The sequence below is a fragment of the Dicentrarchus labrax genome, unplaced genomic scaffold, assembly GCF_905237075.1.
Source record: "Dicentrarchus labrax unplaced genomic scaffold, dlabrax2021, whole genome shotgun sequence".
Classification (NCBI taxonomy): Eukaryota; Metazoa; Chordata; class Actinopteri; family Moronidae; genus Dicentrarchus; species Dicentrarchus labrax.
In genome coordinates, this window is record NW_026136714.1 from 22,270,310 (window position 1) to 22,285,027 (window position 14,718).

Here is a 14,718-nt window from a genome sequence, read left to right on the forward strand (position 1 = left end):
TGTGTGTGTGTGTGTGTGTGTGTTTTGTGTGTGTGTGTGTGTGTGTGTGTGAGACAGAGAGAGAGAGAGAGTCCATCATGTTGAACTGCCATGTTTCTACAATAGCCCACAATGGACACACCACAGATACTATAGATAGATAGATAGATAGATAGATAGATAGATAGATAGATAGATAGATAGATAGATAGATAGATAGATAGATAGATAGATAGATAGATAGATAGGATCACAAACATCTTTCCTCTTTTTCTTCCTCCACTTGGAAATAGATCAATCTGATCAGACTACTCCCCGTGAGAGAACGGGGCAGTCTACAGAGACAACAATCTTTCTTTTCTGACGTAGATCTGTGTTCTGCCTTCAGGAAGTGAATTCATTCAGTTCAGCTGAGCTGCTCGAGAACGCAGCAGTCCACTTTTTATTTTCTGGCAGAGAGAGAGAGAGAGCTTTATGTAATGTGTTGGCTGTAGCTCAGATTCCTGCACTGTTGCTCATCTCTACAGCAAAATCACATGACCGGAGAGAGAGAGAGAGAGAGAGAGAGAGAGAGACAAAGAGACAGAGAGAGAGAGAGAGACAGAGAGGGAAAAAAAACATGGAGAGACAGACACAGTAAAAGCAATCAAGAGAAAAAGAATGAGTCCAAGAGAGTGAGACAGAGAGATAGAGAAAGAAAAAGACAGCAATGGTTTTTTTTCATCCAGTGTGACATTTTCTGAACTGAAGATCAACACCAACATCAACTGTTTTTGTAACTTCAAACTGCTTCCTGTTGGTTTATTTTAGGACTTATTTTACCCTTAAAGACATGAAAACACAGTATTTTTTACTGTGTTTAAGGCTGAAACTGTGGATGAAATGAAATGGCTGTGAATTGAGTTTAGGGGAACTTAGAAAGTTACATTACTGCAACAAGCCCTCATACCTACATGACAAAAACGGGTTTGACAGTGCTTTTCACTTTCCACTATGCTCTGCTGTCTGCATGATGGCGACCTCATGCACCCTGAGTTCTTGCATATGCGTCCTCGCTCCCTCGTCCCTATGTAGTTGATACTTTAGAATAAATCAGGTACTTCACTCACACTACACACGCATTAATGCAGCCCAAAGTCTCTTCTTATGCTTTGAGTCTATTCTCTTCTCTCTTACACGTGTAACTACACCGACTGTGACCTACACAGCATTATGTGCCCGAACGCATCTTGTTTAACACTGATGGAGGACTGATGCTGCTGAGGCATGTACAGTTTAAAATCAAGTGTAATCTTAGCATGACGACTGTAAACCAATGACAGCCGATAAAACTTGAAGTTAAAAATAAACAGCAGATATATTGCCAGTTAAATGAATCACTAGTTGCAGCCTGGATTCTAGCATGAACTACAGTATTTTACTTCTTTTTTAATTATCTCTGCTTTGCTTTTCCTCCATCTTTGCTTCCTCTCCTTTGTCTTCTCCTCTTTTATCTCCTTTTCCCTTCCTCCCTCCCTCCCTCCCTCCTCATCTCCTCCTTTTCCTCTCATTCGGTCCCTCCTCTCTCCTCCTCCCTCCTTCTTTATCTCCTCCTCCCTCAGTCAGAACAAACTGAAGCCAAAAGCCTCAACATTCCTAACATTCAACGCAACCCAGAGCTCTCTCTCGCTCTCTCGCTCTCTCTCCCCCTCTCTCCCTCTCTACGTCTCTCACTCACACAAACACACAGGAATCCACATGCCTTTCTCCAAGTCTCTCTCTCTCTCTCTCTCTCTCTCTCTCTCTCTTACTGTTACACACAGGAATCTGCATGTCTCTCCCTCTCTCTCTCTCTGGTTGAGGGGTGAATGAGACAGAGTTCACTGAGAACAAAACAGAACAGCAGAACACACAATGGAACAGTATAGAATAGAAATATAAGACCATTCGGTGGATCCATCTTTAACATGAAAACTCATGTTGTGTTGTCATTGTTCAAACAACGTGGCAAAATCCAGCAAGTGTTGGCCAATCAAATAATTCCATGCACACATTCCAGGTAGATTATAACGTTAATGGTGTAGAACTACTTTATTTTGAAATGATTTTGGCTATGTAAATTTAGATTGTACACCGCTGTGCATTGTTTTGGCAGAAAGGACATTTATCTGGTATGAAAAAAGTGTAAATGCAACAGAGAATCATAGAGACATATTTCAGTCCCTTGCTAATGGAGAATGTTTGCAAAACATTCTAACCAGATAGAATAGGTATGAATGCATCCTCCTCTCCAAGATCAATAATACTCCAAAATAGAACATTTCCGTAAAAGAAAATTCACAATTTTGATAAAGTTTTCCTGCAAAAACTTGACTGAAACATCATATTTTGTAGGACTTTATGTGCAAGACGGTTAAGCAAGAATAAGAAAAGACTTGCAGCACCTGAAAGGCTTCTTATGCATATTCAGGAAAAGCTACAGTATACAGCTACAAACTGTCGGTACCAGATGCTTCAACTGAGCGAAGCACAGACATCTACTTAAATAATCAGTTTCCAAACACATTGAGCAGAAAAGTCTGCACATTAATTCATTTCCTCCTCCTGTCTGTGTTTCTTGACATCAGCCTGATGTCTGTAGACAGGGACAGAAAGAAAACAGAGGAGAATTCCCAATGGTTCAGTTGACTCCCACGGCTTCCTCATGTCCAGAGATAATACCTCATCAACAGACACAAACCGAGAGCACTGCCTTTTTTCAGCGTAACCACCTCAAAAATACCATTGTTAAATTCACTACGAGATAGCTAGGGTCACCACAGTCCCGTAAGTCCTGTTTGTACTATGTTAGGAGTCGTTGGCTGACGTGTTCACGTGTTTGTGGGTTCATGTGGTCAATGCCAATCATACGTTTGGTCATAAATTCTAGGCTGCATGTAAACAGTCTGCACAGACACTCGTGGGTATTGGTAGATTTATTTTAGGCAGACCTTCACATCTAAGCAAAGTATAATTTGCATTTACACCAGTAAGTGATCTGTGGAAGTGCCCACTTATAATGTCTTTCTCTGTTTTAGTTTCAGCTCGAGTGAAATTAACCGTCATTTCGAGAAAGTAAGTTGTTCCAGTGAACACATTCAGTCATACAGAAACTGTAACCTGCTGTTGTATCACAACTGGATTTCATCTTTTCATTGAAAGAGTGGACACTCGGGTGAATGGGCTAATGGATCTATCTCTAACTGGACTTCCTGATTCATATTTTATCTTCTCACCTGTATCTGTAACAACACATCCACACCAGCGCAGACCCTGTGTGTGTTAACACAGCGCTGTTTTCAGTCTGAACAAAGCCTTTCTGTAGCAGCAGCACCGTCTATCTGATTATGCAACACAATAAACAATGAAAGACACACTGAGCAGAGGCCTCACACACACACACACACATAGAGCTCAGTTGGGTCCAGATGCCTGTAATGACACACTGTGAGATAGTAAAGACTCCCAGCTGGTCATAAACAGGAAACAATAAAACAGAAATAAAATGCCAATATTTTAAATATTTTTGTGAATTGATGACTTATCAGAACCAAAGCATGCTGGCACCAAAGGAACGCTCAGTGTGAATATAATTTAAGTTTCTTCCCAATAGTACATAACACGTAAGAGCTACTGAAAGTCATCTGGTGAGTGTGATGGGTGATAAACCATTGACACCCATCAGTACACTATAAAACCTTCACTTTCAGCTGCAATCATAGACAAAACCAGAAGTAACAAGATGTCCATCTACCAACTGTGTTGAAGCATTTTGGGCCTAGTCACAGGTTGAGTGGTACTGACCATGAAATGTAAACTCATTTTGACAGGTAAAATTATTTGTTTAAACCTCTTGACTGGTCAGTTCAGTGTTTTCAGGTGGATGTATCAGCTTTCACTCCCGTAGCACAATTACACATATGCAAGAGCAAATTGTCAAAATGCAAATGTAACCTTAGGTTACAAGGTCTGAAGAGAGCAGAGCAGCAGATGGTTTAAAAAAAGAGCTGCTGGTATCTGAAGAATGTGAGAAGCGCTTGATTTAACATGTAGAGCTTTGAACTGACAGAAAACACCGCAGCCAAGGTGAACACACACCTGAAAACATGAATGTGGGATTATTTAGCCCAATTTCATGATTTACATCCAGAGGATGGAAAGATTGTGTTATTGAAGAATTTGAGAAAGTGTTTTAACTTTTTCACCCTTACCCAAACACAGAATACAGTTCTATTGAACTTGTCAGTAGATCAAATACAGTCAGTGCACTCGTGGAGTGATGTCTCACATTAACAATAAATAACACTATTGAATGTTTTCGATTTCAGAATGAGACTTTAAATCTTTCCAGTAACTACTCTGACGGTGTCATTCAAGACTGTGCTGCTCAACTGTGAATATGAGCCCTGAAGACATGTCTCAGTGTGTGTACACACACACACACACACACACACACACACACACACACACACACACACACACACACACACACACACACAGGTATGCAGGGTATCATAACTCTGTCAGTGGTGGGTGGAGGGAGTAGAGGAGCTCATCAGTCTCTGGATTCTCTATAAGCTGAACGACTCGAAACTACCATGTTAACAACAATGAACGACATCAAAAATATCCACTTCTTACATGGGGCTTCGCATTTCTACAGCATGCACTGGGTGAGCGGCAGTTACAGAGCTAACACATACAGAGTTCTGTACTCACCTATAACTTTCAGAACAGCTATGTTTTTGCTTTAAACTCTACAGGATAAAGCAATGCATTGAACACACTGCATCTTTCCCTCTTGCCACTGGAAAGCATATCTACTTCCAACATGACAAGCATTGACAAGAGGGAGATTTCTTAATACATTGCATTTAAAATTGTGGATATGTGTAACATGTGGATTCAAAACCAGGAACTTCTTAACAACAAATGAGCCGAATCCACTCAAATGACCAATGTGCTTTTTGATTCTGCTTGTAAATTTGATTAATGTGTGTACAGTGTGTGTTTGCGTAGCAAAAACTGCAGCTAAGTTTCATGAGGACAATAGTAGTGATTCAGTATCACATAACATGAAAATGAGGGACAGGAATGGAGAACAGTTTCCAGTTGCGGATCTGTTCTAAATTGTCTGATCCATCGGAATTGTATGCCTCCAAGCTATCACTTCCTTTCATCTATGCCAGTGTTGTCTTTGACGTCTGTTCACCCATCAGGTAGTGTTTCCTGTAGTGGTGCCGGTTGGGATTAGAGTGAGGGGAAACCCATAAAACTTTGCAAAACTATGATGTCAAACTCATGCGTCTATGCTGCTGAAAACTTGTAACAAGGAGTTTATAGCTGCCTGATCAAAATAAATAAAAATCTTAATATGACAGCACAGATGTTTCTAAATGATCTCACAGTGCAGGTGACACTGACAGGAAATGAACTCCTGCCTTCGCCAAACTGATCTCATATTTCACCGAGGATGACGGAACATGATGACACATTTATTATCAAAGCAAATAAATCCAGGAAGTCTTCTTGGTTCTATGTGATGTTTAACTCCTGATTTAAATAAAGTTTTGCCTTTTAAAGTCAGATCATGTCTGCCTGTATTGCCTCGCCTCAGCAGCAGCCATGTTCAGTGTTATTCCTCTCAGTTTCATGTGCCTCGAACAGATCCTCTGTGTGGTTTTTTAATGGTTTAATGAGCCGCTGGCCGTGGCTCGGCAGATGGAAACTCAATGCACACTCGCTCATTTACACTCATCTGTAATACGCTGCTTCCACTCGAACCACAGCTACTATCTGCACACACTTCTCCAGAAGCCATTTTGACTTTGTTTCCTGTAAGTGTTTGTGTTTAACAGTGCGGCTCAAGTAGTGTTTATATAAAAAGGCCTCATGAGAGCATCATAACTCAGATCAAAGTCTGATAAGAGGGGCAAAGACTTTATATGATGACTTAATGACCTGAGGTTAAATGTCTTTGGAAACGTTTATCTAAACGTCTGAAGGACTTAGCTGGAAGGAGATTGCATTTCACGTTTTCCTGTGTGTCAGCCGCTAACATGCGAGATCTCAAATAGATCAATCTTTGGCAAGAATCTCACAGACCGATCTCTTTACTGGCTCCAGGTTGAGCTGGAGAGATTTTAGAAGAGATCTGGATCTAATGCAGTGTAGATATTGGGATGGGACGAATTATCTTTTATTGGAAAGCAAGAGTGCTAGAGATTCCTGGATGACGTCATCTTGTTAACTTCTAGTGTTCAAAGCCTGTCTCAGAAAGCAGAACAGCAACAAATGTCATTATAGAGCTGGCTGTGATGTGACTGTCCCCTGCTTTCTATCAGCACATTCACTGAGCAGGCTAGAATGCCAAAGTTTAAAAATCAAATGTGGAAGACAAATGATTATCATTATTATGAAGGCTAAATCCTTGTCCATTCTGGGCTACTGTAGAAACATGGCTTTTCAACATGGTGGACTCCATGGAAAGCAACCCGCAGCCTCTGAAGATAAAAATTACTCATTCTAAGGTAACAAAAACAGAATGATTCTTATTTTCAGGTGATTATACACAAATGAAAACATACTTATGAATATTATATCCCATTTCTGCCAATAGATCCTCCTAAATGTTACACAATGGACCTTTAAGGAAGTGACATGCATTTGTATTGAACATCCTGTAAGTGCAGCTCTGAAAGCTACTACAACATTTTTCAATGATGTTGTTTCCTGTCATTGCACAAAAACACAGTCAGTAACAGAAGAATAAACATGAGTTTTAGATTTTGAAGCAGTAAATATTCTGTTAGTGCTTGTATTGTTTGGGAACTCTGAAGAGCAGCAGAACTGTGTTTTAAATTACAAATCATTTTGTACGTTTATGAGAATGAACTCTGAATGAGGCTTTTTTTCACCCTCACGAGGACAAACCTGCTGTGGTTCACCTCAGTGGAGGTTTGATGGTCAAAGACAAACGCAGACTGAGGTGAAACTGTGTCTTATTTGTCTTACACAGAACAACAGACATCATGTGAGTTTGTGAAGAAATATAAACCTAACAGCAGCAGCAGGAGAGTCCTGAACCTGGTCTCATACTGGCTGTTCTTCTCTCAGCCACACAGGACTATACAAATACAATCCTACACCTACACTGCTCTAATGCTGTAGATACACCCTGACACCCAAATGACCTACAGGCAGAGTGATGAACAGAAAAAAACTGCTGAACTTCATCCGTCTGAATGATCCCTGTTTGGCTGAGTGGCAGCAGGGTGAAACAATATATCTTCCAATGCTTTGTTTTGGGTTTGTTTTGTGAGTGAACAGAGCTGTCAGCTCTCACAGTCTGAGCCAAACACTCAACTGCTGCTGTTGTGAAATCATTCTGTGACTCTCTGTAGCTCCAGGCTCCTCTCAAAGTCTGTGCAAGAGACAGTAAATCAGCTTTTTACTGCTTCGTATCACAAGCATGAAGCTGTTAAAATATACCTGCAGGGGGCTGAGGCGATCAGTCATCAATTATTTTATTACTGGGGTTTTCTTTGATTATTTTCTCAATTAATCATCTAATCTACTCAATGCCAAAAAGGTGCTCATGACGACTTCAGAGTTCACTGTGATATAACAGATAACAGCAGCAAATGCTCACATTAAAAAAGCCAGAACCAGAAACATTTGGGTTTGTGAAACGACCGAATTCATGAATGAATAATCAAAAATGCTGTCAATCCTTTTTCTCTCAGAATGAACCTGTGTGGGATTCAGGGACATGAAGTTGCAGACATTTGAATACAGCTCAGCCATTCATGCATGTAGGAGAAACTACAGTTTTGCAAAACTCACGAAAAACACAAAGGGCCCAATCAAAGACATGCCAGTTCAACATGGCTGCCTTCCCTCACAGCGATTCTCATGTTCCGGTGATCATACATTTATAATTTTTAAGCCAACATGGCCGAAAAGCCCGAATCGAATCATACAACACTTCCATCTCCATGACAACAGAGAAAGGTCCATCAGCTGATGAAGATCACGTGGTTGAAAGGTCTGGAAAAAGCTAGGGCGTGAACTTGAGGTGGGACTGTAATGTCAAATTTCAGGTTTCAAGTTTCACTGCTATCAATAAAAGTAACTGAGAGGAAGTTGATAAAAGGAGCTTTACTTTAATTTTTTTTTTGTAAATATGTTCAGTTAACGTGAGATAATAAAGTCTGAGAGAAGAGATGAGACTGGAAGAGAAGGAATTACTCTGGAGAAGTTTGTGTTGAAAGGTTTGAAACTCTGCTGTCAGCCATCCGTTGGTCCTTGTAAAGTGAGCTGACTGAACTCTGAGTATGAAAATAACCCAAACATGATCCCAAAGACACCTCAAAGGGGGTAGAGAGGTCAGCAACACACACACATTCACACACACACACACACACACACACACACACACACACACACACACACATACACAGCTTACGGTAACGCTGCAGACTGGAGACTTATTTACCAATTTAAAATCTCAGCCTACCAGCCTGCTCTCTGATTGGCTGGTAGGTGTCATATCTGTGTTCACCTCTAACGTAGGTCAGGTTAACCCACTGTTCCAAATCAGTGCTCAAGGCACAGTCACTATAGTAACTTTAGCAACAGTACCGATATTTTAGGGTCGTTGACTTCAACTGACAGGTGAAACTAACCTCAATGAGGTGAAACTGTCTACAAACACACTTTCAAGCGTGAAGAAAGAAAATAGAAATGTACAATTAAAATAAATAGAATGTAAAATGAAGAGCTGTACAGTATATAGTGTGAGAGTGAAAAGGGTGGAATGTGCAAAATATTGACTAATGAATGCACAAATGTTCACATTATACAGAAAAAAGGATAATGTAAATAAAAAATAAAAAGAATGTGCATTAATGCTTTAATGTAAGGACATTAGATTACTGTTTGTTCTATTTGTAGTAGCTACTGTAAGTATTTTATTATTGTGATGATGATTATTATAACTTTCTCTTTATTAATCTCTATAGTATATGATAGGCTACCTTTTATATAATATACACAATCCTTACAGCACAGAACACAAAATATCATCTCCTTGACTTGCACTTCTAATGTACACCATCAGTGTAAAATGTATATTTAATATATATTAGAGTATGGTCCTAGTTTTAGTTCTACTTTATCATTAATGAATTTTTATTGTATTATTTTCTTTTATTTACTTCATGAATGTGTGTGTTCTAGAAATACAATTCCAGATGATTTCAATCATGGATTTATCTAGCAATTATTTTCTTGATTTATTGATTCATCTGAAAATAGTCAGGACAATTATATATTTTGTGTTTTTTGCAAATGACTCGGCAAAAAAAAAAATTCAAAGATTATTAAAATGGTTACTGATCATAAGTGACCAATTGATTAATCATCTGATTAATCTAAACAAATCTACTGTGTTTACACTCCATCATACTTACTTACTTACAGTGTATATACATCTCCTGTAATAGTATAATGTAATATATCCATATTTTTCATATGGTAAACAGTGTTCTTGTTGTGATGTTCCACAGTGAGTTAAAAGCAGCTGATCTCCATTATATTCCTTTTTATCAGCTCTGTAAGTAGTGAACATTATTCATCAGCTGACTTTCAGAATGATATTCATTCATTTAGTATTTCTGTGGCACTTTGTGGTGACTTTATAGTCACTTTATCACACCTATTACTGTTGTCATCTCCATGCTCCTACTGTCTTCCTATAACTACTTAAAGCAATATATAACTTTTATAATATTATTACAGTAACTCACAGTGCATCTATGGCTCTCTGTAGTGATTTTGGTATTTGATGGCATTTTATCTATTTAATCCTGCTTCTACATCAACAGGCTACTTTATCAGTCTGTTTCATAATAGTAATCATATAAGTCTTTTTAAGGTGGCCAACCTATTTATCCTGTAATAGTATATGTAATCTGTAGCATCGCTAATATTACCAGAGTGGCCTACAGAGTTTTATATCTCCTATAATATCCACACGGAAGATTTCTGTAAATCTGAAGTTGCATTTTATGTTTCTGCAGTTAGTCTTCATGACTGGAACCAGCCCGTGTGATATTTATAGAGTTGACAGAGTAATATGTTTAATCTGTGTGCTGTTCCTGGATCATTTCTCCTGCAGATAACAAAGATCTCAGATATCATATCTAGGCCTCAGTGTGCAGCAGCAGCAGCACTGATCTCAGCTCTGTTGTCATGCACTCAAAGTTTCCAGACAGTGTGAACCCTCCGCCCGGCTTCGCTTTCCTGTTTCTCTCACTTATATAACACACAGATAGAAACTGTCAGCTGTTTACCTGTCCGCGGTTTCCCTCCGGATCCACAACAGCAGCGAGCTTCTCTCCGGTTGGATCCGTTTTTCTCGGAGTCCAGTCCGGCAGGTCGTGAGTCGGTTGTCGGAGGCAGACTGTCGGAGCTCACAGGATCATGGTGGAGAAAACTAACGGTGACTTTTGATCTGTCTGAGGGTTTACTGTCTGCCTCGCTTCTCTTCTCTTATACCTTCTGCTGCTAGTTTTCCACCAACAATGTGCTGGAAGAAGAAGATCTGCACACTCCAGAGAGAGAGGAACAAAAAAAAAAAAGTTGGTGTGTATTTACATCACATCCCGTTTCCGAAGAGGAGGAGGAGGAGGAGGAAGGCAACATGAGCCCCCTGAGTGTCTGACATCTGAGAGCTTGAAGGAAATACGCTGGAGAGCCCTAGGAAGGGAACTACGGAGGGCCAACCAAAATCTCTAACATAGTAGTGACTATAAGGACCAGTGGTGGAAAGGAACTAAGTACATTAGTCAAGAACTTTACTTAATTATGAGGTAGCCTACTTGTTTTTTATTTAAAGCCATTTCTACAATTACACTTTATAGGATACTTGCTGCTGCAATAGGCTACATTTAATAATATATATAATTATTATTTATACAAAATATAATCAACAAATAAATCCTGGTGTATCTATTATTATACCTGCCCCCCGTATTTAAAGTATTTTTAACTCAGCTCCCCATTCACCAGCTGCAGCAGTAAGAGATAAATACAAAATAAAACACAACATCCTTATGATCCCTACAGAAACAATTTGACCACTCCCTTACTGCCTTAAAACCTGCTGCAGTTCCTTCCATTTATAAAAGACAGAAGATGTGCTCTGCTGGCCACACCCCCATGTGTGATACATCATGAGAAAGCAGGACGTCCTCCCCAAAGTATATGAGGACTCAAATAGACTGCAGTCCCCCACAGAGAAGGTATGAAAAACAAATATGAACTGCTAGTTAAAGGTAACATTTAGGAGGATCTATTGGCAGAAATACAATATAATATTCAAAGGTATGTTTTCATTAGTGTACAATCACCTGAAAATAGGAATCGTTAAGTTTTTGTTACCTTCGAACAGGGGTCTCAAATTCAAACTGGCTGGGGGCCACTTCAACATTCAAGTACTACAAGAAAGCACAATATTCAGACAAATATTTCCATGACTAATGTCATACTTAACAACAAAATGCAAACAATAGTTTCTATAAATTTTTATGTCATTGTTTTAAATTTGTTGTTCGGAGCCAAACCACAAATGAAGGCCCAAAACCTGCTATCTTCTTATCACCCTTTGCAGGCACCTTCATTTTGTGATATTTCTGAGCAAAGTGACATATTGAATCAATAAAATGTACTGACTTAATAAATTAACCATGTATAATATAAATACAATTCACTATAATGTGGATAAGGGCTGTAACGGTTCTGAAACCGAGACCGAAATCGCGACACAAAAGTCCACGGTTTCGTGTAGCGGACCCGAGAGACAGAACCGCGACACACTCGCTCCCTGGACTGTTGAGCTCTCGTTAAGACAGTGTAACTGCGGCGGTGGCGGTTTCTGCCGTATCCGCTTAATGTAATATCAGATAACATCTCTCTCTCTCTGTTTCTCTGCAAAATGGGGAAACAGAACCATGGCTCAAAAATCGAGGTCTGAACCGAACCGTGGATTTGGTGAATCGTTACACCCCTAATGTGGATATAATATAGTTTATTGAATAAGTATGCTGTGTTTATAAAATAAGTCAAATATAAATAATGTAATGCTAATGTAACAGGAATGGAGAGTAGATGGATTCATTGATTGGCTGACTGATTGATTGATGAGACAGTATCTTGTTCACCTTCCCCTGTGACATCACCACCTCTACAGCTGTCCACAGTCTCTGAGGCACAACCCTCAACCCTGAGTGTGTGTGTGCGTGTTTTAGACAGCAGGGGTCAGCAGAGCTTCAAAGAAATAGGTTCCTGTAGAAACTCAATATGTTTATCTGAAGTGATGAAGTGCTGTCAGTGGCGGAACAAGTATTAAGATGCTTTTTGTAAGTAAAAGTAGTAATACTTAAGTGACTAAATACTCTGCTACAAGTAGAAGTCCTGCATTCAGATTATTACTCAAGCAAAGGTACAGAATTATTATCTGAAAAAACTTAAAAATAGAAAAGTAAAAGGAGTCATTATCCAGAATGGACCCTGTCAGTGTTATAAAACTTAATATAAGTATAGACAGTACTTCTTCCACACAGGCATTTTAACTTATGTTACCTGATTACTGCTGTGTCTGATTGACACTTCCATCACACTGATATATTTGTACCAGTTGGAGCGGGGGCAGTTTACACAGTTATCACTCTTAGAGCGCAAAGCTTGGTGGAATCAGCATCAGTCAAATGTATCCAAAGTATCAAATGTAAACATATTTGTACTGTGACTGATATATGATCCTATCTGACATTATTGGATTGTTAATACTGAAGCATCAATGTTAGAGGAGCTAGTTTGAACTGCTTTACAGGTAGCTAGTGTAGGCCAGTGTTTCTCAACATAGGGTTCGGGCCCCTTTAAACTTTTCTCTAATATATTTTTTTTTTCTAATTGTTTATTGTGAAATATTGGATAATTTTACCACTTTGAGTTTTGATCAATTATTTTAAATGAAACCCTCTAAGCAGTTGGCAGAACTGTCTCTTTGTGCGTAAACTCATTTGAAACATGACGAGGGGACCCAGCTGCTTTTATGTAAGGGGCCACAAAAAAAGGTTGGGCGCCATTAAATTATTCTCTAATGTAATTATGTAATGTAATTTGTAAGCTTATCTTATGTGTTTCATTTTTAATATTTTAGTAGTCACTAGAGCTTATGAATAAATTAAGTGAAGTAAAAAATTCAATATTTCCCTCCGAAACGTAACGGACAAAATGTATAAAGTAGCAGAAAATATAAATATCCAAAATGCAAGTGCCTCAAATATTGTTTTATTTTCCTTCCTTTCTGCTCTCCTTTTCTTTTTCCATCAACAGATTAAATCATCCAGCATGGGGAGCTATTTCTCTTTTTTTTATTCTTCTCCTTCAGACCAGAGTTTCATCATCCCACACGTGACATCACTTCCTCCCTACAGTTCCTTACCGGTGTTGACAGGGTCCCCCTCACTGTGTGTGTGTGTGTGTGTGTGTGTGTGTGTGTGTGTGTGAATTTGATGACGCAAGAGCCCTTTATACTGTGTACACTAAAACAATGGCAATTAAGAGAGGATCCACACACACACACACAGTTTCAAAAACACAACTACGTCATAAGATGAGTGAAGCTGCTGGAAAATAACTGAATAACAATCCAGTTGTAAAAAAAAGTTGCCCCCTCCACAGTTGGATCTAAATATTTAGGACACAGAGTAGACTGTGTCATATGAAGTATACAAGCATAGTAATTAAAAAATATACAAGTAGGACAACTTAGACTAATGACGGGGTATCAAACAAACCAAGAAGAAGACAACAATTATATAACAATGACTGTTGTGATGATTAGTGTTTGTTTACTACCACTTGGTTTATTTTTAGAATTATAACTAAAGAGTTTTTATTTCTGTTTGTTGTACTTTAGTGTCTCTAAAATCACAGATGATTCTATAACAAGCCGGAGAGTCTACAGCACTTCTGTCAGGCTGTACTTTAGCACAGCAGTGCCTTTGAGCTAAATGCTAACATATTGATATTTAGCAGGTATAATGCTCAGCATTTTCACCATCTTAGTTTAGCCCGCTAGCATGGTAACATTTGCTTATTAGCAGTAAACACAAGGCACAGATGAGGCTGATGGGTATGGTTTTAGTTTTGCAGGTACTTACAGGCACTGGACCAACTAACAATCTAACCTGATGGTGGTGTTAGATCTCCAAAGGTTACAATTCATCCTGAAGGGAACCTGGATGTCTGAACCAAATTTCATGGCAATCCATCCAGTAGTTTTTTTGGTTGGTTTGTTTGTTTCTTTTTCTTTCTTTTATTGTTTTTTACACAAAACAGAATGTCTGAAAAACTCAAAGGATCACCAAAGTCTTTAGGGCTCATCTTCTATAGACCTTGAATGTCAGCATAGCTAAAACTAAACATTTGTTCTGCAGTCAAATACATTTTATTTCTTTTTATGACACATTGAACTATGTTTGCCCTCTGCTCACATACAGTATCATGTAGTGTGGAAGTCATATGGAGGAAGTGATGTCAGTGCAGTATGTGTTGTCACAGCAAAAGCCCAGCGTTACTCAATGATTCATGTTTCTTCACAGTGAATTTCATCCTGCTGACACATACAGTAACATCCTTTGACATTTTGAC

At 38.9% G+C, this 14,718-nt stretch overlaps 1 protein-coding gene across 4 annotated transcripts in view; it reads right to left on the bottom strand.

Moving 5' to 3' along the window:
* Positions 1–10,689, bottom strand: part of ddr2l (discoidin domain receptor family, member 2, like) — a 30,625-nt gene extending 19,936 nt beyond the window's left edge. Inside the window, exon 1 of one of the 4 annotated variants that reach the window (XM_051422062.1) lies at positions 10,353–10,689. The gene's annotated coding sequence lies outside the window, so the exon portion shown is untranslated. The remainder of the gene's footprint in view (positions 1–10,352) is intronic. The other 3 variants (XM_051422061.1, XM_051422063.1, XM_051422064.1) reach the window with 3 other exon arrangements.
* Between the last annotated feature and the right edge of the window lie 4,029 nt (positions 10,690–14,718).